Source organism: Drosophila persimilis, unplaced genomic scaffold (assembly GCF_003286085.1).
Source record: "Drosophila persimilis strain 14011-0111.01,24,50 unplaced genomic scaffold, DperRS2 tig00000191-arrow-pilon, whole genome shotgun sequence".
In the NCBI taxonomy this organism is placed as follows: Eukaryota; Metazoa; Arthropoda; class Insecta; order Diptera; family Drosophilidae; genus Drosophila; species Drosophila persimilis.
In genome coordinates, this window is record NW_020825298.1 from 14,530,981 (window position 1) to 14,552,675 (window position 21,695).

At 44.6% G+C, this 21,695-nt stretch overlaps 1 protein-coding gene and 1 long non-coding RNA gene across 2 annotated transcripts in view; one reads left to right on the forward strand and one right to left on the reverse strand.

The window, feature by feature from the left end:
• LOC113565815 overlaps window positions 1–21,695 on the reverse strand; it is a 178,048-nt gene that overhangs the window by 2,509 nt on the left and 153,844 nt on the right. The gene's annotated exons all lie outside the window — the stretch shown is intronic.
• LOC6593362 overlaps window positions 17,002–21,695 on the forward strand; it is a 38,800-nt gene continuing 34,106 nt past the window's right edge. The window contains exon 1 of the mRNA XM_026989025.1: window positions 17,002–17,669. The gene's annotated coding sequence lies outside the window, so the exon portion shown is untranslated. The remainder of the gene's footprint in view (window positions 17,670–21,695) is intronic.

A 21,695-nucleotide genomic window follows, 5' to 3' on the forward strand; every position in this document is an offset into this window, starting at 1 on the left:
CTGCTGTGGGGGGGAAACTCTCTTTAAATCGTAACTTTACTGACCCAATTCCTTGGCGAAAAGCTAAGAAATAGCTACCCCTTTTGGCCACAAAAAAGAGACTCCAAGAAGTTTCTTCCGGGGAGTCGTGCCCCGTTGTGCTGTCACTCGGCCGTCTGTTTATTTTCATAGGCGCAGTTTTTAATTAAACATCGCCCCCGAATGGCACTTCAAAGTGCCATTTAGTTGCTATTTATAGGGAGATCAAAGCGAGTCCAATTACTCAACGCCAGGCCGCCGGGCCGCCAGGGCACTGCAAGAAGTTGGCAATGAGCTAGAGAGCCGCCTCGGAGGAGGAGTACGAGAAGAAGGAACTCCACGTGGCACATCACTCCAGTCCACTCCACTGCAACATGGGGTGTGGCAAGCAGGAAATCGAAGTGCGCTCTCGTAGATCGTGCAAATGGACCCAGACGCCTGCCCCTGCCCCCTGCCCCTGCCCCTGCCCCAAGAAGGTGTTAGACGAAGAGTTTCCATCGCATCCAAAGTGTGACCAGGCCCTAATTGCATGGAAAGCCGGTTGACGGTAGACGGCTGCCGATTGCTGGTTACCTCCTGCCACACACAATGCCTGCCACATGCGCGGTGCAGTCACACGACTTTCAAAATCAATTTCAGCCAACAATAAATAATTTCTTAATAAATTGCACATTCAAAATGCAACTTCCTGCAATTAAAGGCCAAGTTCCCTCTGCCCCCCGTCCTTCTTTGTGCTCCTCCTTCATCTCCTCCTCTGCATCTGCTGCATTCGAGTGCAATAAAAAATAATTGAAAATTCAGTCACGTAAACGTTTTTCCAGCCGCCGTTCTCTGCAGAGCGATCGCTGATCGCGCCACTCATTAATCCATTGCGGCAGGCTCTTGTTGCAGCTCGCTTGTGGCAGCATTGAGATGGCAGAGTGACCAGATCGGGGGCATATCTTTTGCTAGAAATGTACCCAAAAACTATACTTTATTCCCATTTCAAGTGACGCTTCAAATTCCCATCTCAATGGGTCTTTCAAAAGATGTATTTTCTCTTAGGTCTTTCCCTTTTTTCCAGCTACCTTTCCGTCCATCTCCCCTGAGGCTCCAACCGATACTCACGCTCCCATCTCTCGTTGTGGTCTGCGCCGTTGCGTCGCTGGTTTTTGCCCCATAATAAAAGCACGCGGCTGGCTTCGCTTATCAGCCGGCGACAATCGGCGGAACGTTGGGGGGGCACGTACTGGCAGGTGTGTGGGGGGGGGAGCACTCTTCATATTTGGGTTAAAAAGGCGTGCATGCAATTTACTTCTCCTCCCCAGACAGAGTGGGGGATGGGAGACAGAGAGAGAGAGAGAGAGATCATCATCATGATTACAAAGCCAAAGACACACTCGACTCCGGCCTCTCGTCGTTGATGATGCGTTTGATTGAGGCGCGGTGTGGCAAGGGGCCAAGGGGCAGATCAGAGCCGAGACTTAGTTAAGGCTGCAGTTAATTAATTGCTGCAACTGCAACTGCAACGAGCGGGCGGGCGATCGAGCGGGATCTCTCTCGCTTGCAGGTGGGCGTGGACGTTGGACTGGGGGGCAGGTGGTTTTCGGAAATTAGAAATCTGAAGCCCAACCGATCTAACCGGCAGATAAGCCGTCACAAGAGAGAGAGATGGAGGCGGGCTTGATGGGGATTTTCCTCCACGTCATGATTCGGAGAAGCTTTTCCCATGTTTGCCCACGTAAAAGAGAGTTCTTCTGTGCTGAAAGAACCACCAAACTTCGGCTGAAACCTGCACAATTTTCAGCCTTTTCTTCCACTGAAACCTCGGTGATTTCCACTGAAAACTCTCCACAATTGGTTGCTTCTTCTGTGACTTGTGCAACTCCCTTTGACAGCTGCAGCTGCAGAGAAAATGGTGGAAAGTGTTGGCGACTTTTTTCTTTTTATTTCCCAAACAGAAGACGACAGAATGTCAACCGATGGAGGGAAAATTACAACTGAAACGAGTTTCGCCGCACGCCTTTGTCTTCGTCTCCGTCCCCGTCTCCATTTTGCCTGGAATCTCCCCCTCGCGAGGGCCTCGACGGGTTGTTTGCAACGAAATTGAAAATACATTTTTAATGATTTGTTGCTCAGAGATGCAGCCACATGCAGTCCAGGCAGTCCAGGCAGCAGTGCTCCATCAGGCGGTTCGATGAACCGCCAAAAGGAAAAGGAAGAAGCTGCTGTCTATTCGCGTGAGTCATCCTCGTGGCTCCGGGATCAGGTTTTTGTTGCACGCGAGCAGCAGCAGGGGGGCTCCTCTTCAATTTATGGCCTTGCCCCAAAGTGGAGCACTTAAAGGCAGACCGAGACAAAGCCTCGCAGAGAGACAATGAGGATCGGGGATCTGCTGCGGTCACGAAGGCACAAACAACAAACGACAAAAAGTGATATTGTCTCGGGAGAGAAAGGGCATGTGCGTGGCCCCAAGGGGTTTGAAGGATCCACTCTGCCTCGCTTTCGCCTGTCAAAGACCTTTCGTGGAGGAGATTCTCGGACACACTTGATTAATTGTCCAGCCTTCAGAGTATCCGTTAGATACACTTGACTTTTGTGTGTGGAATTCGGAAATTGAATATGCCAAAATATTGCCAGGACACTTGAGGCTGTCAGGGGCATCCGTATCTGTGTGTGGATAATGAAGTGCTGCAGCTGCATAGATACACAGATACACAACCATTTGACAGGGCGAAAACTTGAAAACAAATAAGCAAAGATACAAAGGACACCACCACCATCACCATCACCAGGACATTAGAATATCTAATAGATGCTGCTGGCTGCTGTCTGCTCGAGTACATTCTGAAGGATGGCCCAAAATGTGACAACAAGCTGTCGTACTGTGTGTGTGTGCGTGCGTGTGTGTTTGTGCTTTTGCCTCAAGATACAAATGTATCTACAGCTGTCATATCAAGTGGCCCAGTGTCCAGTGCCGCACTGTGGCTGCTGTGTGTCTTGCTGTGGTCAATGGCATTTGCCTAAGAGGATTTTAAAATTTTAAATTAAGTGCCGTTGCTTTTAGAGCCAAAGGATTCCAACCCAATGCTGCTGCTGCTGCTGCTGCTGCTCTGGCATCCTGCGGTTTCCTTGCATAATTGTCCTCCAGTCATCCGATGCCCCACTCCCCACTCCCCACTCCCTGGCGAAAATGCAATTTTAATGCCTGTTGAAGCTCCCAGTGGCCCTCAATTTGCTCTTTGGCTCATTGTTGAATGCTTGGTTACATCCTAAATGGCCGTGCTAATTGAAAGATTGCCCTCCCCGCCCCCCTCGCACACCCAAAACGTGTCCATCAGATACTCCGCTCGCACTGGCTGCTGCCTGGGGGCCGTCCAGACCCTCGGCCAAAGTCAATTTGTCGTTGTACTTAGCCGCACACATAAATTCCCCAAGTCCTGATCCCCGGCCAGTCCACGTTGCAACATTACAACTTTGAATGCCAACTCGCAAATGAACTATAAATAAATAATTTCGCCTCGCCAGAAAGAACGCTCCCAGCGGCAGCAACGGCAGCAACAGAACAACCCACCGACGGGCCAGAGGTCATTCCGAACGAGCAACAGAGCGCGAGGGCTGCTCCAAGGAATGCCGATTGTTGCCGAATAGGATAGGTATTTACTTCATGCTGCATCCCAGAGATACAAGTTCTTGTATCTTGTCATTGCTAGAGTTCAGATTGCAGCACTTTTTGTTCTCTGGTTTTGGTTTTCTCTGAAAAAGTGATCTACATTTTGTAGTTTCGACATTCAAAGTTTTCTTAAATTTTTATGACAGTTGAAAGTATCTTTTAGGAACTAAAGAAAACAGATTCGTGCCTTAAAAGCGTTCCCTTTTTTTTACGAATTTTAAGCATACAAAATATGCTGAAAGACTACCCTCCGAATGATTGGTTTTCGAGCAATAAGATCTGTGCAATTGATTTTTTTTTTAATTTTTATTATAAAAATAAATAAAAACATTATCAAAAAATTAAAATAATTTGTATTTCGTAATATCCTTAGCTCCCTCAATAATTTTATAGTGTCTTTAAGATACGATATATGTACGGATTCAACGCTTAATAAAATTAAAAAAAAAAAAATTAAAAAAAATAATTAAAAGTTTGTTTTTATGAGTGGATCTTTCTTCTATAAAGTCATCATACTATTCCCCCGTCTTCTGCCTGTCTTCTCCCCGTCTTCTCCTTGCCTTCTCCCTGCCTTCTTCCTCTGCCTGTTGCCTCCGTCTTATTCTTATAATTTCTGCCCAACCCCCCCCACCAACCTGTTGTTGTTCGGAAACTCAGAAATCCCCCCTCGGCGTCACACACGCTGCCAAATAAAAGTATTCGTATATTTTGGGCTGTCAGAAAAGCGGAAACAAAGAGAGTGAGGGAATGAATGAAGGCAAATAAACAAAAAAAAAAGACAAAGCAAAAAAAATAAGAAGGAAAACTATCGAAACGAAACGAAACGTTCGCTGGCAACAAATCGCCCGAAAAACAAAAGAAAAACAGAAAGAAGCAACTTTATAACATGTCTGCAGCAGCGGCAGCAGCAGCAGCAGCAGAGACAAAGATACACACTCGCAATCGTAGTCGTCCTCGTACTAGCAGATACTTTCATACAATGGCCGGCAGCGGCAGCAGCAGTAGAAACAGGGGCAGGTTCCAGGCTACAAGTTCATTAAATAAATTATTCATACGCAACGTGTGCCGAACACACACAAAAATGGCAACAGTCACCGTTGGCGCTGCCGTTGCCACTGCCACTGCCACTGCCGTCGCGTCGCTTTGTTTCACTTTTCCATACCCCCGTGCCCCGAGGCTGGGAGGGAAATTCATTGGCAGTTTGTTTTATTTGCCAATGTCTGTGGAATGAAAACGCATTCGGCTTAAATATTTATGCCCAATGTCTGCGTTTGTGCGCGCTAGCGAGCGGGCAAAGTTTTCCATTTTCCGAGCTCAATTTTCATTCCCCAACATTGACATTTTGCCAAGTGATGCTTTAACTTCTGGTGGCCTGCCGGATTATTAGGCAACCCCTTTTCCCTGGCGGAAGGAAGGAACTGCCACTTATCTCACATTCCCTAAAAGTATCTGCCACTCATTTACAATGCAAAACCCCAACCACCCCTCCTGCCAGCCGCAGCCGCAGTGTGCAGCACTTTTTGTCCAGAGAAAATCAAAATCTAATTTCATTCCAACTCCTGGAATGACATCTCCCGCCTTTCCTCACTTATTTGCATATGGCTGTGAAATTGTAAGCTGTTAAATGGAATTTTTTAGATAGAAAGCTGCCCCACCCCACCCCACCCCACTCCACCTCCACTGTAGTTACACCTGAGGTGCACCAATAAAAAATCCATAGTGAAATATGTAAATTCCATTCCTGAAATGTAAATGCCAACAACCGACAGACGACAACCGACAGCCGACAGCCGGAGAACACTGAAGAGTGCACCGACAAGTGGCACGGAATACTCACTCGTATGCTGCATTTTTGACAGTTGCAACTCAATTTCTTCCTGGCCCTGCTTGGCCTTGCCACACACTCTCCCTCCCCCTCCACCCACCCCATTCCATTTTGTGGCATGTGGAAGTTTGGCTGACATTTCTGCTGCTGCTTTGCGGTTGCCTGAAACTATTTGCTGTTCTGTTCTTTCGATTCTTTTGATACCTACAGGCAGGTGGGGAATGCTGAGTGCTGGACTGTCCCAAGAGGGGATCTGAGAACATCACAGGGGACTTCTTCATAGGACCGGATAGACTGCATGCCATAACGAAAGCACAGGCCCAAGAGCTGTGCGTACACCTGGAGGATCTCGAGGGGAACACACTTTCCGCATCGAAAGTGAGAGCGAGTCATATCGTAGAACAAGGCTGGGCTCCTACACTGGAGATGCGGGTGATTCGATGAGGGATAACAAAGACCGGAAATTCACCTCCTACGACAGGGACATCGATCAAAACTTGAAGGTAGAGAGAGAGAATAGGTGCCTGGTGGCAGTATGATTGCAGCCAGAGGTATGTCTATATATTTTCTATTCAGCCTTTTCGGCTTGTATGTGAATGGCACTGTGCCTATCATGGCCAAAAAGGGAGTGTATGAATTCAGTTGTTCTATAAAGAACTTCCTGCCATGCCTCGCAGGAAAAGGTTTCTTACTTGTGTACTTATGTATCGATGAGTCCAGGGATTCCCCTTGCCCCTTTGCATTCTGTTTTCTTACTCATTATTGTCTGTTTCCCACGCAATTCCATCACAGCCGTACGATTGTCAACGAACTGGCAATTTTTTATAATTTGCCAACATTTTCCCTTTTTGGAGTTTACAGAAAAAGAAATTCATTAAAGCGCAGTCGCCCAAGAACAACGGAACATATGAAGAGTAACGATCCCAGCACACAACAATTGACAGTGACAAAGGGGCAGAGACAGACAGAGACAGACAGAGAGAGAGGGAGAGAGAGGGAGAGAGAAGAAGGGCAGGGAGTTGTCGGTGGGTGGCAGACAGCAGCAGAATTTTCTAATAAATCTGCGAGCACTTTTTACCCCAAAACAACTGAGAATTTAATTAAAACTAAGCTCTTCATTTGACGACCACGACAACCCTGCACCGCCCCCGCCTCAGCCCCTGCCCACCCATGCTTCTGGGGTCAGTGGGCGTGGCAATTGGCAAAGCAGCCGCAACAGCTGGTCGCAGCTACAAACAAAACAAAGAAAAGCAAAAGCAAAAGCAAAAGCAAAAGAAGGAAAAACTTTCGCTTTCCACCGAGTTGGCGGCGCACAAAATTTGTGGGAATTTTTAATGAGTCTCCCCCCCCTTTGAGGGAATGTTCTTGGGCCCTGGGTTCCATATGCTAATGATTATTGTCATCATCTTTCAGCATTTAGTTATTCATTATTTGAAATATGCTTATCTCTGGGCAGGCCCCAAAAAATTAACGTCAACTAATATGTTTCCATTATGCTTTGTCTTTGTCGTTGTCTTTGTCTCTGTCTCTGTCGCTGGTCCTCTCTTTGTGGCACTCTGTGCTGTGGCTCTTTAATTAATTTCACTTCATTTTGTTATTAATGCGCCCCAAATTATGCTACTCGCTTTTCCGCCGCTCCTCCATTTTGCGGTTAAATGACCAGGGGAACGGTGGAAAATTCGAGGAGATTATGCATGAAAATTTCGGTATTTTTTCTTGCTTATTTCTGAAAAAGTTTTGCAATTATCTCAATTCTATGGGTTTTACGTGGAAAAAGTTAACGGTTGTTAGCGGGTAATTATCCAGAAATTGTTCAGGCTTCGAGACAAGCTTGTACGCAATATGTATTTTGTTTGATGGTAATTTTCTCATTTCCTTTTCTCGCATCTTCTTAAAATGTAGGGCATGTCGCGGATTGTGATTCTCTAGTCGGTGCTGTCCTCCCGGCAAAACCCAACGACAACGAAACCAAAGCAAAGACAGAGAATAACAAAAAAAAAGCCGAAGCACAGGCACACACACCTACATAAGTAAAGCAGAGCGATGCCGATAAGCGAAACAGTGCCCAGGTGGATCGGACAGCGGAGAGCTGGAAGAACGAAGACGCACCCGAGAGAAAAAATGCACCAAAACATCAACGTGGCAGAGGATCGGCCAGCGAAACCGATGTGCAGGCAGAGCAACGAGGAAGAAAACAGCAGAGATCCGAAGCGCTGAGAGCCGAGCAGCAGCCCACGAAGATTAGCCAGCGACAGCGACGTCAGCACCCGCGCGGGCAGAGACTGATCTGGAGCAGGCAGCCGCCAGAGCGAGACGAAAGAACAAAACGTTATCTTGAGATCTTGGAAATGATCAAAATTGAAGCAAAAAGTACCCTGTCTAAAGATCTAAAGCGGAGCTTTCCATTAGCATCGTATTATAGAAAGTTCAATTCACAAAAACTCGGACTAAAAATCCATTAGAAGACCATTGATGCATTGTTGCTCCCATAGAGCACTCTGTTGGGCCTCCTCTTCTATAAAAATCCCAAAATTGCAGCCATGACGACCAGAATACAAAACCCAAAACAATCCGTGCCATACTAGGTAGGGCGGGGGGCGTGCCAACGCCCATGTTATGGTAAGGCATCGATGTCAGCAGCAACAATTTCCCATCCACAAGCAAAGCAAATTCCCATCGCGACCTCCTCCACGCCCACACACTCCCCTGTGAGGCCTCTCCAGTGGCGTGTCGAATAAATTTTATTTAAATAAATAATTTTTCCATTAACCGCAAACATGGATTTCGGTGCAATTGCATAAATGGAATGTAATAAATGAAGTGCAGTGCAAAGAGGTCCACGGGTCAGGGACTAGGTGGGGAGGGAGGGGGACAGGGGTGGATCCTTTTGGTCCTTTGTCGTTGCTGTTGCAGTTGTTGTTGTTGTTGCGGTTGATGGCGTGTTGACGCGGTCGCTTTTGGTATTCCGATTTACAGGTTGCATATCGTTGCGTTGCATTGTTCGGTTCCGCTATAAATTCCCCTTTTAGGCCGCGCCCCCCCAATCGTTTTTTCTGAACTGGAAATTAGTTTGTAATTTGTTTAGTTTACACATGAAAATGGCCGCACAATGCATTTACATATTGCACATTATGTTGTTGCGGTTGCATTGTTGCAGTTGCACTTCCATTTTGGCCCCCAGTTGTTGCCGATGCTTTGAGCCATAAAGAGCATAAACTATCGGCCGTAGTGGGACATTGGTTGTTCAATTGTTAATGCCGACTTTTAGGCGTCCAATGGCGGACCCCCACTCTCCACTCTCCCTTCCTCATCTATCCCTCTCTCTGTTTCTGCTGGGTTTAGTTTATTTAATTAATTAGCTGATTTTGCGGCACATTTGGTGGATAAAATATGAATGTGCCACTGGATTTAAGTCTCCATTAAACTGTTCAAGTCAACAACTTTGCATTTGTCTTCGAAATCATTTCCAAATTAGTTGATAAAAGATGCCTCGTCCCCGTCCCCGTTTCTGGTTTCTATTTATTTATATCTCAGAGAGGTCTCTCCTCCTCCTACATTCTCTCCGCCGTCATTGCCGCATTCATTCATTAATTCGAAAAATTATAAACCACAAAAGTTTCCCTCAAACTTCGCCACTCATCACTGGATCTGCCAATGCAAGAAGTTTTTGTGTTTATTTCAGAATTCACTCAAAGTTTTTGTGCCACAGTTATCCAAACAACAACATCCCACCATCGACTTCCTAGTTCCATTGGCCTCTGCGTGCGGATGGATGTGGGTCTGACTCTGACTCCGACTCCTACTCTGGTATCCATTTGACAATTCGATAGAAAACTGACCGACCTTACGCAGAAACAGCACAGCCACAGAGCCACAAACCATTTCATAAACAAAAGTGATTGAAAAATTATACAAAAATAAGAGAGAGAAATGCCCAAGGGTTGATGGTCGAAGAATGGGATACTCTACGATAAAAACTACTGCCTAGAGGTCCCAAACATCTCTCAACAAGGCGTATACCCTCCTCTCCCAGAGTATCCCTACAACATAATCACTGGGTGAGGCATTTTCACAAATTACATGCTCGAATGAAATGTCTTTCAAGTATTCGTAAACAAAACAAAAAAAATATATATAGGGGGCTTAGGGGCAGAGCTCTCCCTCTCTCAAGTAACGGGCTCTGGAGGAGACCCCACTTGAGGCCATCGTCGCCTCATTGCCGACATCCTGCGTGTAGCATTTTTATTTGTATTATTCTATTTTCTGTTATTATCGAAACGTGCAGTGACAATTTGTTCATCGAATTTATGGGCCCATTGTGCAATAGAAGCTCCGCCGATAGTCCGACAGCATGGACGTCGTGCAGACGGAACCGCACTGCGTGCACTTGTATTCGTTGGGGTTCGGCGTGGCCGAATGCACTCCGTAAAATTTTATACGATTTTTACAGCGTCACGTTCGAAAAGCGTTTCCAACACAGAGAGAACTTTTTCTTCTGTTCGTTTTTTATGAATTTCTAATTAGACAATTGCCAACGCACATTTCTCACACCTCTCCGTCGAACGGGTTAAGACCACTGAAAAGTCGTAAAGCCCCCAAGGAGGGAGGAGGAGGAGGAGGAGGAGGAGGAAGCATGCCACCGTTTTACGACATTTTTATTTAATTGCAAAAAAAATATAAGCATTAATTCCATTGACATTTAACGACAGCTGTCGACCATTTGGAGCGACGAGGCCAAAAGTGTCCGCCAAGTCGTTACATTACAAGCTTTACTGTAATAAAATTCAAATTTTTGAAACGGAAGTAGCGATTGAATGTCTTTCGATGATTAATGTCTGTGTTCAGCTTTCTGTTGGGTACTCCTTCGATATTATTTACCGATTTTTAGGCCTAATTTCCTTTGAAATTTCAAAATTTTCAAAACAAAATTCTGCCCAACGGATTACCGCAAATTTTGGGGGCTGGCTTTCACCTAATGGCTGCTGTTCATCATGCCGCTCATGCATTTGAAGTTTTGACAGTTGACTGTCATTATTCCATTCCCCAAAAACCCCAGTAACAGTGCCCACTGCCTCCCTCCTCACATTTTCAGGGAAATTTTGCAGTGCGTTTGCGTTTTACGTTAACATTTCGCCGCCTTGCATACTAAACAAATCCTCCAAAATATACCCCCAAAAATCTGGACTGGGGATGGCTTCAATTGTTGCCTGTTGCCTCCTGATCCCTGCTCCTGCTACAGCTCTGTTTCTCCGTTCCTCTGCGGCTCTGTTGCTGTTGCAACAAAACCACAAAATGGACAAAATGTGTTCAATTTCAGGCCTGTGATTTTTCAATAGACAACTGGCAGAGGGCTCTGGGTGGGGATTGAATTGGGTGCTGTGGGGCTGTGTGTGGCCGTGTGGGGTGCTGTGGCTGGTGGTGCATGGTGGGTGTGGCACTGGGGGTCATCTGGCATCTGCTTTGGCGAATTAACATTGATGCCGTGCCTGGCCGAGCCATCATTTTGTTTGTTGGCCGGCTCTCCTGATGACTGGATGGCTGGTTGGCTGGCTGGCTGCCTGCCTGGATGCCTGGCTGCCTGGATGCCGGGGCCTGGTCGTAGGATCTGACGTGCAAACGTTCCCGTAGAACGTTCATTAGCACGCACGTCGGCGCCATTTTGCAAACGCATTTCCGCTGCAGCTCTACGTGCAGTCGTGCAGCGTTTACCGTTAGTGCCCCAAACGATAGAGATGGCAGCGTGAACCAGGAATGGATATCGTTTCAAAATCTATGTTAAAATCGGAATAAAAGTCGAAGCATCATATCTTGATTGGTTTATCCCCTTTTATATCGTTGCAAATCAATAGTCGATTTATAGTCGATATCTTGAAAATTATCGAAACTTTCAGAAAAACTCAATACATTTCAATGAAATATGTTTCCACAAAGATCTTTCTTAGAAAATATAGATATAAAAAATCGATTTTGAAGCGATATCATGGAAACTATCAACAAATTCAACAAAAATCAACAAATTTTAATGAAATATGTTTCGACCACCAATTTTCAAATATCTTTCGTATAAACTATTGATATGAAAGATCGATTTATAATCGATGTCATGGAAATTATCGATAACTTCACAAATAATCTACAAATTTGAATGGAATATGTTTTCAACTTAATTTTTCTTGGATCTTTCGTATAAAATACCGATTTATAATCGATATCATGGAGATATCGATCATTTCAGTAATAATTAATACATTTTGTAGTTTCACAAACAATTTTTTTAGATCTTTCGTATAAAAAAATGTTTATTTATCGATAAAATAGGATATGAATCATCCGAAATTCTCGAGTATTCCATGGGGCAAGCAGCTGTAGGGATGTCTGTATTACATATTCGTAATCTTTAGCTATAAATGTTCCAAAGTGAGATGGAAATCCTCTCAGATCCTTCGTGACTCACATGCACATCTCCGTTCATTTGCACAATAACTGTTTTCCGGCAGTTATCCTGTTAAGGCAGGTAAATGTTATAGCTGCTCTATTTTTTTTTTCCCCCCCCCCATTTTTTTTGTGTTCCTCCTGCCATCATCATTTTTGCGACTGCCGAGGCTCTGGCCCATTCAAAAGGCATTTTTAATTGGCGATGTGTACAGCAGCTTAACGCTCTACGGATAGCAGCCGGATAGCCAGATGGCCAGATAACAGTGCCCTCGTTCAGGAACAGACGACCATCCAGTAGCGTGCCATTTCGTTCAGTAGATGCAACAGTTTCAGCATCGGCATCAGAATCGAAGCGAATCGAATCGAAATCCAAAAGCCAAAAACCAGAGAGAGCCATGGCCAGAACCAGAGCCAGAGCCGGAGCCAGAGCCGGAGCCAGAGCCGGAGTGCAGTCTAGTCGATAATTGGTAACGCGTCACGTGTAATGCTCTCAAAAGCCAAAAATGGAATTTCTAATTAAGTTTTACAGGGATTTAATATCGACCATCCCCGACTCTCTGGTGCAGTTTCCATTACAGTTCCCTCCGCCCCCCGCCCCCCGTCCACCGCTCTTCAGCAACAACCATGTGGCCCCCTCCAGCTACTAGTGTGTACGAAATTTTGGTCAATTAACACATCAACGAGCTTAGGAACAGAAGCCCAGAACAGCCAGAACACAGGCAAAAAAAAAAAAAAAAAACGAGGAGAAACGGAAAGGGGTTTGGAGATGGGAAAGACGAGAATTTGACTTACTTTCTGGAACATTTTGGCTGTTCTGTTTCTGTTTCTGCTGCTGATGCGCTTGAGGGATTAGCAAGCAGTCGAAACGAGCATTGGCTATAAAACGGGTTGGGGGGGGTGGCGAAACGGAGTTCCGAGTTGAAGTTGCAAGATAGAAGATGGGCTGTGGCTAGCTGGTAGATGCCTGACTGCCCAGAGGATGAAAGACTGTGGCTGGCACCACTCCCCAGTTGATGAGTAGAAAATTGCTTTTAAAAATCTGATCTGCAGCAAAGTTCATTCATTGGTGAGTGTTTTTGCCGGTAAGGAACAAGCTCTGTACTATGCCTGTCAGTTGTGTGTTGAGTCTCAAATTGGTTTAGGATTAGCAAAAAAAGGTAAGAGTTTTGCCCAGAGTTTAGATCCAGTTGTTTCTGGGAGTAACTTGATGGATTTCCCACACACTTGTTCTGTGGCGAAACTTTGGCCTTCTCCACAGCGAAAGCAACAGATACCACAACGGCTGGGAGGCATGGGAGGCATGGGGGGGAGGGGGAGACCAGTCAATATGCATATATAGAATCCATATCATATACAGACAGCAGTTGTGCCTGTCGAAGCCAAAGTTAAGACAACCTTACAGCCAAAGCCGGCAACCCGTCACTCACTCACATTCATGCCATCCATTCCATCCATTCAATTCATTCATTCAGTGGTTGGCTGGCTGGATGGGCCCATCATTTGCCAGAGCCCTCGAAGCAGCAATTGATATGCGTGTACGTGAGGCGAATGCTGAGGGGCACACACCGCCGTCATTCGAGGAGGCAATTGATTTGATGTAAGCGGAAGGTAGCAACAGTCCGGTGGCGGTGCGGTGCGGGACGGGGGCAAACTTCTGAAAACTTCTGAAGTTGGCACGCGTTAAAGTCAGGTCTCCTCCAAGAGCTGTTGTTGTTGTTGTTGTTGTTAGAGTGTATCAGTGGGATGCGGATGCGGAGGCGGAGGCGGATGCGGATGAAACTTCGTTAGTTTTGAGTTGGAGCGAAAAGTAGTGGAAAGGACAATCAAGAGAATTAAAGGTTGAAGAATTACTTAGGGGAAGGATTAAAGTTCCCAACTGTTCGATGGGAAAAAGATATGTACATCCCATGTTTCTGTGGCAAATTTGTACAGAGGATCTAATGGGTAAAAAGACGACTTCCAGCTGGAAGGGAGGAAACCCTCCGCTCTATGTACAGGAAATGGTAAAATGTCTCTTTGTGTCTCTCTTGGCTCTGTCTATGCTTATCAATTGGCCATTTATCATTTATGCAAACAAACAGCCGACCGGCCGACAGCAGACTTCATTCCATAACTCTTCGCCGAACAAAACTGTTGCGCCTGCGCGCTCCGTCTTTCAGTCGGAATGTCTGCCTGTCGGCCAGGGAGCGGAGGGAGAGGGCAGAGACGAATGGTTGTGGCTACGGGAATTTACACAAAAATGCAATCAGGCCTGCAGGCAGATACATAAATATACAAATTGTCGGGGGACGGCAGGGCACTGCAGAGGGCTGTCGGGCGCGTCTTATCATGAATGAATATTTACACAGCGCCTTCGAGGAGGAGCATTCGATAAATTTATCAGCCAGATATGCGATTAGCACAGCATTTGTTTGCACTTCATATTTAGCTGTCAGTTTGTGCGAGTTGTTTGCACTCGGACCCAGAGACAAGGACAAGATTGTGTCGCGGGATGGCGTGGCATGTGATCGTTTGTTTGTTCAGGGAATAACATGCACATCTATTTGTTTGTAGGATGAAGGAATTGGTTCGTCAAATGAGCAATTGTTTGGAAAATATCAATCGAAGAGGATTCAATGGGGAATTTTAAGAAGAAGCGCACATTTTCAAGGGTTCGGTGCAAAGGAAATCATTAAAGTTATGGCTAAAAGTGACTAATTACCTTCAAAAATATATCATTCTTCAGCAGCTCACTCTGGAAACTTATATTTCTTGAGTTTTGTTAAATTATCTTCTATAAAAATACACTTTTCACTTTCAGTTTTAATTTTAAATACTTTTCTCACGCGCGCCCGTGCTGAAAGACCCGTTGCTACTGTTCCGCGTGCATTTAATCGGCCTACCGCAAAACCAGAAACTTCTATGCAAAAACAAAAGAAAACTGTCTCTGATCTCTGTGCCTCTCCCTCTCTCTGACGGAGTTTAACCTTGAAACTGGCCTGCAATAGGCAATTGAAAACAAAAACAAATAATCTACGCAGCCAAATCTAGGTGCCGTTGGTCGCTCATGCTCCGTCGTGTCTTTGCCGAGAGCGTGGGTGGCGAGAGAGCGCGAAAGAGCTTCGGTCTCAGCTTGAGGCCCGAGACAGCAAGCGCTAGCTTCAGTCGCAGCTTCTGCCAAGTGCAGCGCATTGTTGTTTTTGTTGTTGGCGGAGTGGACAAGGAATTGCGGGAGTTTCTTTTGCTTGCGAGAGGCAAAGCTCGTGCAGAAAGCCCACGATCGAAAGAGAGATGGAGAGAGAACCACAGACAACTGCGATGCTGCTTAAAGGAGAAACGAAAAAGTGTAACGTAAACAAAAGCACCAAGGGAAACAAAATCATTTAGAACTCAGATTCTCATCTTCTTCTGTTCTTCAGTCAACCCATAAATACTCTTTTACTCTTCCTGTACCGCCTCTATCCGAGTCTAGTCTTTGTTATCACAGTCCATGGCTATAAAAGGCCTTAAGCTAAAACCACATTTACCTGTCCGGCAGCTACCGTCTTTAATAAACAAAAGTTCCACCATTTCTATTCACTTTCAAAAGATTCAAACTCCTCTCACTTATACATACATACATACATATGCATATCTGGTAGTATCTCTATAGAGAACCCTTTCCGATCACACCTTATGAGGTCACACATTGGAAACGCTGTATGGATTAAGCAGATTAGCCGCGGAAACACTCGAATAGAGCAGGCAGCTCTATTGAAAACTGTGTCACCAAGTCAGAAAACATTCGAAAGTAACGCGACACACGAGTATCGCTCCCCGGAGGCAAGCCAGCAACCAGCAACCAGCCACCACCCACCCCTTCCCAATCGCCAAGTGCGACCCGACCAATCAATCAAAAAGCGAGGCAGGCGAGAGACCATAAACCGATACCATCTACAAGTGCCGCTCCCCCCCACTCTCACTCTCAATCCACGTTCCACTCCCCCTACCCCATACCCCCTTCACCAAACCACTAACCGTTGCAGACTCTATCGTAGGAGAGTTTTCTGTCGCGCAAACAAACCGAAGCGTTCCATAAATCATCGACAAGATCGGCGTTCGTTCTCTTTGCTCTCCCCCTTCCCCACCCCATGGAAAATCTCAACGGGGACTAAGCCCGACCATAATGCCACATTATGACAAGTTGCGGCGCGTTACGCACGAGGCGAATGTATCTCTATCGTCTCCGCTTGTATCTTGCATCTGCCGTGTCGTGAGTGTGTGAATATCTTGATTAATGCGAGCGGCAATTATTGGAAATTCATCAGCGTCGTCCTCAGGGCAGACAACTCAACCAAAAATTTGGACAAAATGTATTCGCTTGGCGAAAATGTATCTCAAGGAAAGTAAAAACAAAATCAACAGTTACAAAAATGTCGCTCTCTTGTTTTGTTTCGCTTAAATTCCGGTTGTTCCTCCGCCGCAACGATGTGGAAGTGAAAACTCTTATACAAAATGTCGAAAGAGAGACATTTTTGGGCAGAAGAGCACAGGTCTATGGAGTTGCAAATGCTTCTTAATTGGGAGTTGCACGACGAGTGCTGCACAGGTGTATCTGATGGGGCAGGTATGAAATTCCAAGACTATTTTTTGGAGTACAAATTGGGGGGCCTTAATCCCCCAGAATTCAGAAGAATAGGAAAAAATGAGAAAAACAAATTTCATTTAAATCAAAATATTCCCAAATATAAAATGCACAAGCTCCAAAAGAGAATCCAAATACCCAATAGAACCCACAAAAGAGAGAGCCAACTCCAAAGAGAGAGCACGCCATCAAAAACTCAACGAAACGGCGCTCTTTCGTTCCCACACTCTCTCTCGCTCTTCTGCCACCTTCGGCTACCCACTCTCCCAGTCGCCTCTCTTACCATCCACAACACCACCAACACACATGCAGCAGTTGCCGTTCGTTCGGCTCTTACATGCCACATGCCACACTGTTGGTCGTGCCGCTGCTGCCGTCGTCGTCGTCGTCGTGGAAACGGGGCTCCTGTGCGGGCTTACATCGCTCGTTCCATTCAATCGCTCGTCAACCTTCGCTCGGCGCGTTACAAGAATCGAAAGCCACCGACCGTCGACCATCGACCGTCGACCGAAAGGCAACCCTCAACACAGTCCTCAGCCCAGAGAGCGCTCAGTCGGCGTCGACGTCGACGACGCAGCACGACAAGGCAGCGAACAGCGGGCCGCGGTCTCGACTCGCGCGGCGTTTCAGACTCATCCCAGCGCCCGTGGCAACAACAACGCAGTCTTGCAGTCGTACGAGCGAGCATACGAATCGTCGTTTCGGGAACCGAGTTTCGCGCGCGTATCGCGAGTGTCTGTCTGCCACAGATATCGAACCCAATCGAATCGAATCGGAGGCAAGAATATCGGAATAAAATAGTGTCTAAAATGCGGCAACTGTGCTCTTGGCGTCGCCATCAATGCGGGGCAAAGTGTGTGAAATGTGCCACATAGAAGGCCCTAACATATCCAAAACCTAACCAGAGATCCAAAAAGATACAACATCTTTCCAGTGTGCACCGTGCAACGTGCAGCGTGCAACGTGCATCGTGCAGAGTGAAATTGCATTTATTTTGCATTTAAAATTTTTGAGTGTTTTAGTGCAAGTGGAAAAACCCACCACAAAATTGGGCAACAAAACTAAGGATTACAATCGGGAGATATTCTTGAAAAACTAAAGATATATCTTTCAACAGAAATCAAGAAAAATTAAAGGTGAGTCGCAGAGGGAAAAGTCCCGTATGGGAGAGGAATGAAGAAAACTTGGAGGAAAACTCTTAACTCTCAATAAATCTGCAGAAAACAATTAAACACAGTTGTTTCTTTGTTAAGAAATAATGGAAATAATAACAAATACAAAAAAAAAGAGCAAAGATAAATAAATAAATTGCATAAATAAAAGCGAGTATCGGGTGCATAAATAAAGTCAGCAAACAATCAATTAGGAAACAGCAAAGACCCAACGGAAACAAGTTTCTTTATCAAATCGGCTTAAATTTATTTAGCCCAGATCAGGCATTTAAGACCAGAAACACAAACAGGCAGTGAATGTTTTTGAAACAGAACTTTGAGTCATTTTTTTTGCATTCAAAGGTGGGGGAAGTAAATGTGTTTCTACTGGAAAATTCTTTCGGATAAGAAGTGAAGTTTTGGGAAAATAAATTGCGGAGGCATTTGTCGCATTCTTGCCAAAGAAAAACAGATGTAGCATGAATAAGCAGGCGCCGTGAATAACAGAAAAAAAGAATGAATAATAAAATACACAACATTTTGTATCCCAGAGATTGCAACTTCAATCAGTAAAAGATTACAAATAATATCAGTTTAAATTGCCCAAGGAATTGCTGCCACAAGAGGCGCTGAAATTTTCCAAAATAAATGGAACATTTTCAGGGAAATCCCCAAAAGTGAAACTTGTGTGAAACAGCGGATGTTTGTGCTCCATCGAGGGTGCCACATGCCACCAAAGGTTAAATCTTATCGCTTGGCGCATTCCCCACACATTCCCCGCATTTCTAACCCATTTTTCTCCTAAGAAGAAAAAGAAAAAACGCATTAATTAAACAACAAATTAAGAAAAAGTCAAACTGTCAACATCTCGGGCTAATCAAAATAACCTGCGGTATCTTATAGATACAAGATACAAAGCGGCAGCCTGCCTCATCAGCAGAACGGTCGGTAATAAAAATGCTAGAAAAAAAGAAAAAGAATCTCTTCGGGCATTTCTCTTGTGTGTTTTTGTGGAGAAAGATCTTTCCCCCCTAAAAGATACAAGATTGTTATCTGCCAGATGCAGTTCTTTGGCAACTTCACACTTTTTGTAGATACTTCTGCGGCTCCTCTCTCTCTCTCTCTATCTCTGTACCGAAGTATTTCATAATTTCCGTGCTGTTGTTGTTGTTCTTTCGAGATTCGAGATTCGAGAGGTAATTAAAATTCCACCCAGATATCATTCCTTCTTCTCTGTTTGTTCGGTTGTAAATAACTTTAATGAGTCTCCCCCTCGCTTTATACTTCACTCACTTTGAAAATTGTTTAGAAACTGTATTGGGAGATTGAGGCGGCATTCAGCAGGCACTCAGGCATCCGCCAGATACTTGTTCGTTCATCTGCAAAGAGATGGAAAGACGGAAAGATGCAGTGCCGCAATCGCGCGCGAGCAGCGCATGCATAATTAATTTCGTGTAAAAATCATAATTACACCAATTAAAATTTGTGTAAACAAGTTGGCAGCGGGCGAGGCGAAGCACTGCCACATCTCTGCCTCAAGCGCCATTTGGGGCGCCCCCAATCATTATTATAATAACTCGAGAGAGAAAAAAAACAAACGAAAAGACTCCAAAGAATCTTGTGGCACAAGTTGTGGCAGCAGTGGCTTTAATTTGTGGTTTCTTCATGTATGAATATTCCATTTGCCAAATGATTGATGACGCTTGATTGATTTAATTACAATACTTCTGTATGAAATTCTTTAGCCAAAAATCAAGAGGATTTTCATTTTTGATTCCCAAATGAAACAATGCCAGATTTTTGCCATTCTTTTGGTTGAATAATTCATTTAAATTTGAAAGAAAATAAAAGAAAAGAGAAAACAATATATAAAATTTAATTAAATATTTTATATTTCGAAATTGTAGGAGAAAATCCTTGATTAAAAGCCTTAAGCCATTCAAACAATTATAGGCCATAAAGAGAACCGAATACTGCTGCGCAAAGATTTAGTATTTAGTCGCCAAAAGTATCTTTAGATACTCACAGCATTAAATGGTCAAAGAATGTCCTCTAATGGATTTGAGCTGATAATATAATGGTTCTGATAGTTTGTTTATAATCAAAAAAATGGTTCTTCTTCAATATTCTTTAATTTTTAGTTACAGATAGTATCTTTAAATAGTTCCAGCACTAAAAGAGGCTTGAAAGATATTCGATTGAATAAAAATTCATAATAAAATATTTGTTGACAGTTTTTCTATGGTAAAAGGATGGTTCTTTTTCACATTTTGATGATTTTTAGTTGTAAAAAGTATCTTTAAATGCTTCCAGGTATCTCTTTTGTATCTTCTTTACTTTTAAAGTTGATTAAATGAAAGTTGTAGCCCAGTTTCTAGGAGAAAATATCTATCCATCTGTATCTAAAAAGATATAACTCTTGGATATTTTCCATGCAAATTAAAATTGATTATAATTTCTCTTAAATAACGACTGCCCTTCCATCTGCAACCTCATTTCTGTGGCTGTTGTGGCAGCAGTTTTTTTCTCACTGGCTGGCACTGACGAAAACCACAATCAAGCAAATTTATACCTGTCAAGAAATGTACCTCGCTCGCTTGCCACAGGAAAAACAGCACCCAAAAAAAAAAAAACGAAAAATGTCATTCTCGACTGCATTCACAGCATGGTGCGGCAGTGCGGCAGTGTGGCAGGGGCAGTGGTGCGACTACTGGTTCGACAACATCGTCTTGTGTCTCCTCCCACATGCCGCAGCGGTGGCTGCCACTGAATTTGGTTGGCCCCTGGCCGGGGCACCTTCCTACTCCTCCGCGTCTTCTAATTAATTAGCATCTAACTAAGAATAATGTTTCCTGTGAAAATCCCCATCCCCACCCCCCTTTGAGTCGACTGTCATAACTTGGCCGCAAGTTTATTTGTTTGCCTCAAAAAAAGACAGAGGGGCCACAGCTACAGATACATCTGAAGATACGCAGGCGGCACAAACCGCACAGGTGCCACAATTTTCCTCAAAAGACCTTCTGGCCGCCACTCGAGGAGCCATGCCATGCCATGCCACAAGGTGAAATAATTCTTTGGGTCTGTCTTCAGTTTTTCCTTTTTTTTTATTGCCTTCTTTGGGGTTTTCTTTTGCTGTGTTTTGTTTTTTATTTTTGTGTTAAATTGTAAAATAATTTTCAGCCGTGCGGCAGCTTTTGTACTTGTGAAAAAAACAAAGAAAATGATGTGCCTCAAGTGGTGGCGCCCCTGAAAAGTAGAACAAAATGTATCTATGTGTGCTGTTGCCTTTAGAATGTATCTCTGTATCTGCCACTTGGCATGTTGTTGAGACTTTTTCTTTCGCTTCTCGCGTAATGACTTGGCGCCAGGTCGCCACAATTTTATTTGGTGGCAGCAACATGCTCACCAGCTTGAGGTTTTCAACAGTTTTTCCATTTTCCACCGCTGCCAAGGCGCTTAATTAGTTTGAAGCAGGATAAGCGTGCGGGGCAGAGCCGTGTGCTTAAGTATCTCAAATATTTCAAGCTGTCAAGAAGTAGAGAAAAAAGCGAGGAAAATCGGAAGGAGGTGGAGGAGAAAATCATTTACACACCAAATTAAATGCAGGAAAATCCCACCAAACGATTTACAATGAAATGTGATTTCCAATAAATCTATCTGCGCTTCCGTGTATCCCTATCGTTCGCTATCTTTCCATCTCAGATCTCTTGGAACCCTTTTTATTCCCAAAGGAAAAGACCACACAAACATTAAGATTTCCTGCTTGGCTTCCTTTCTGAAAGTCTTGACCCTCATTGTGGCTCTACACCCTTCCACCAGCTACTCTCCCTCTCCCTCTCCCTCCCTCCCTCTCTCTCTTTCTTTATGTAAATGCATGCCCCTTGGAGTGGCCCCTAGATACGAGTGCGACCTATTATGGCGACGATTTCGTTGAGCTTATTAACTCCCGGTTACAGTTCAGTGCGCAAAATTGCGATCAGGGAAAGAATCAACTCCCGAGACGACTCCAGA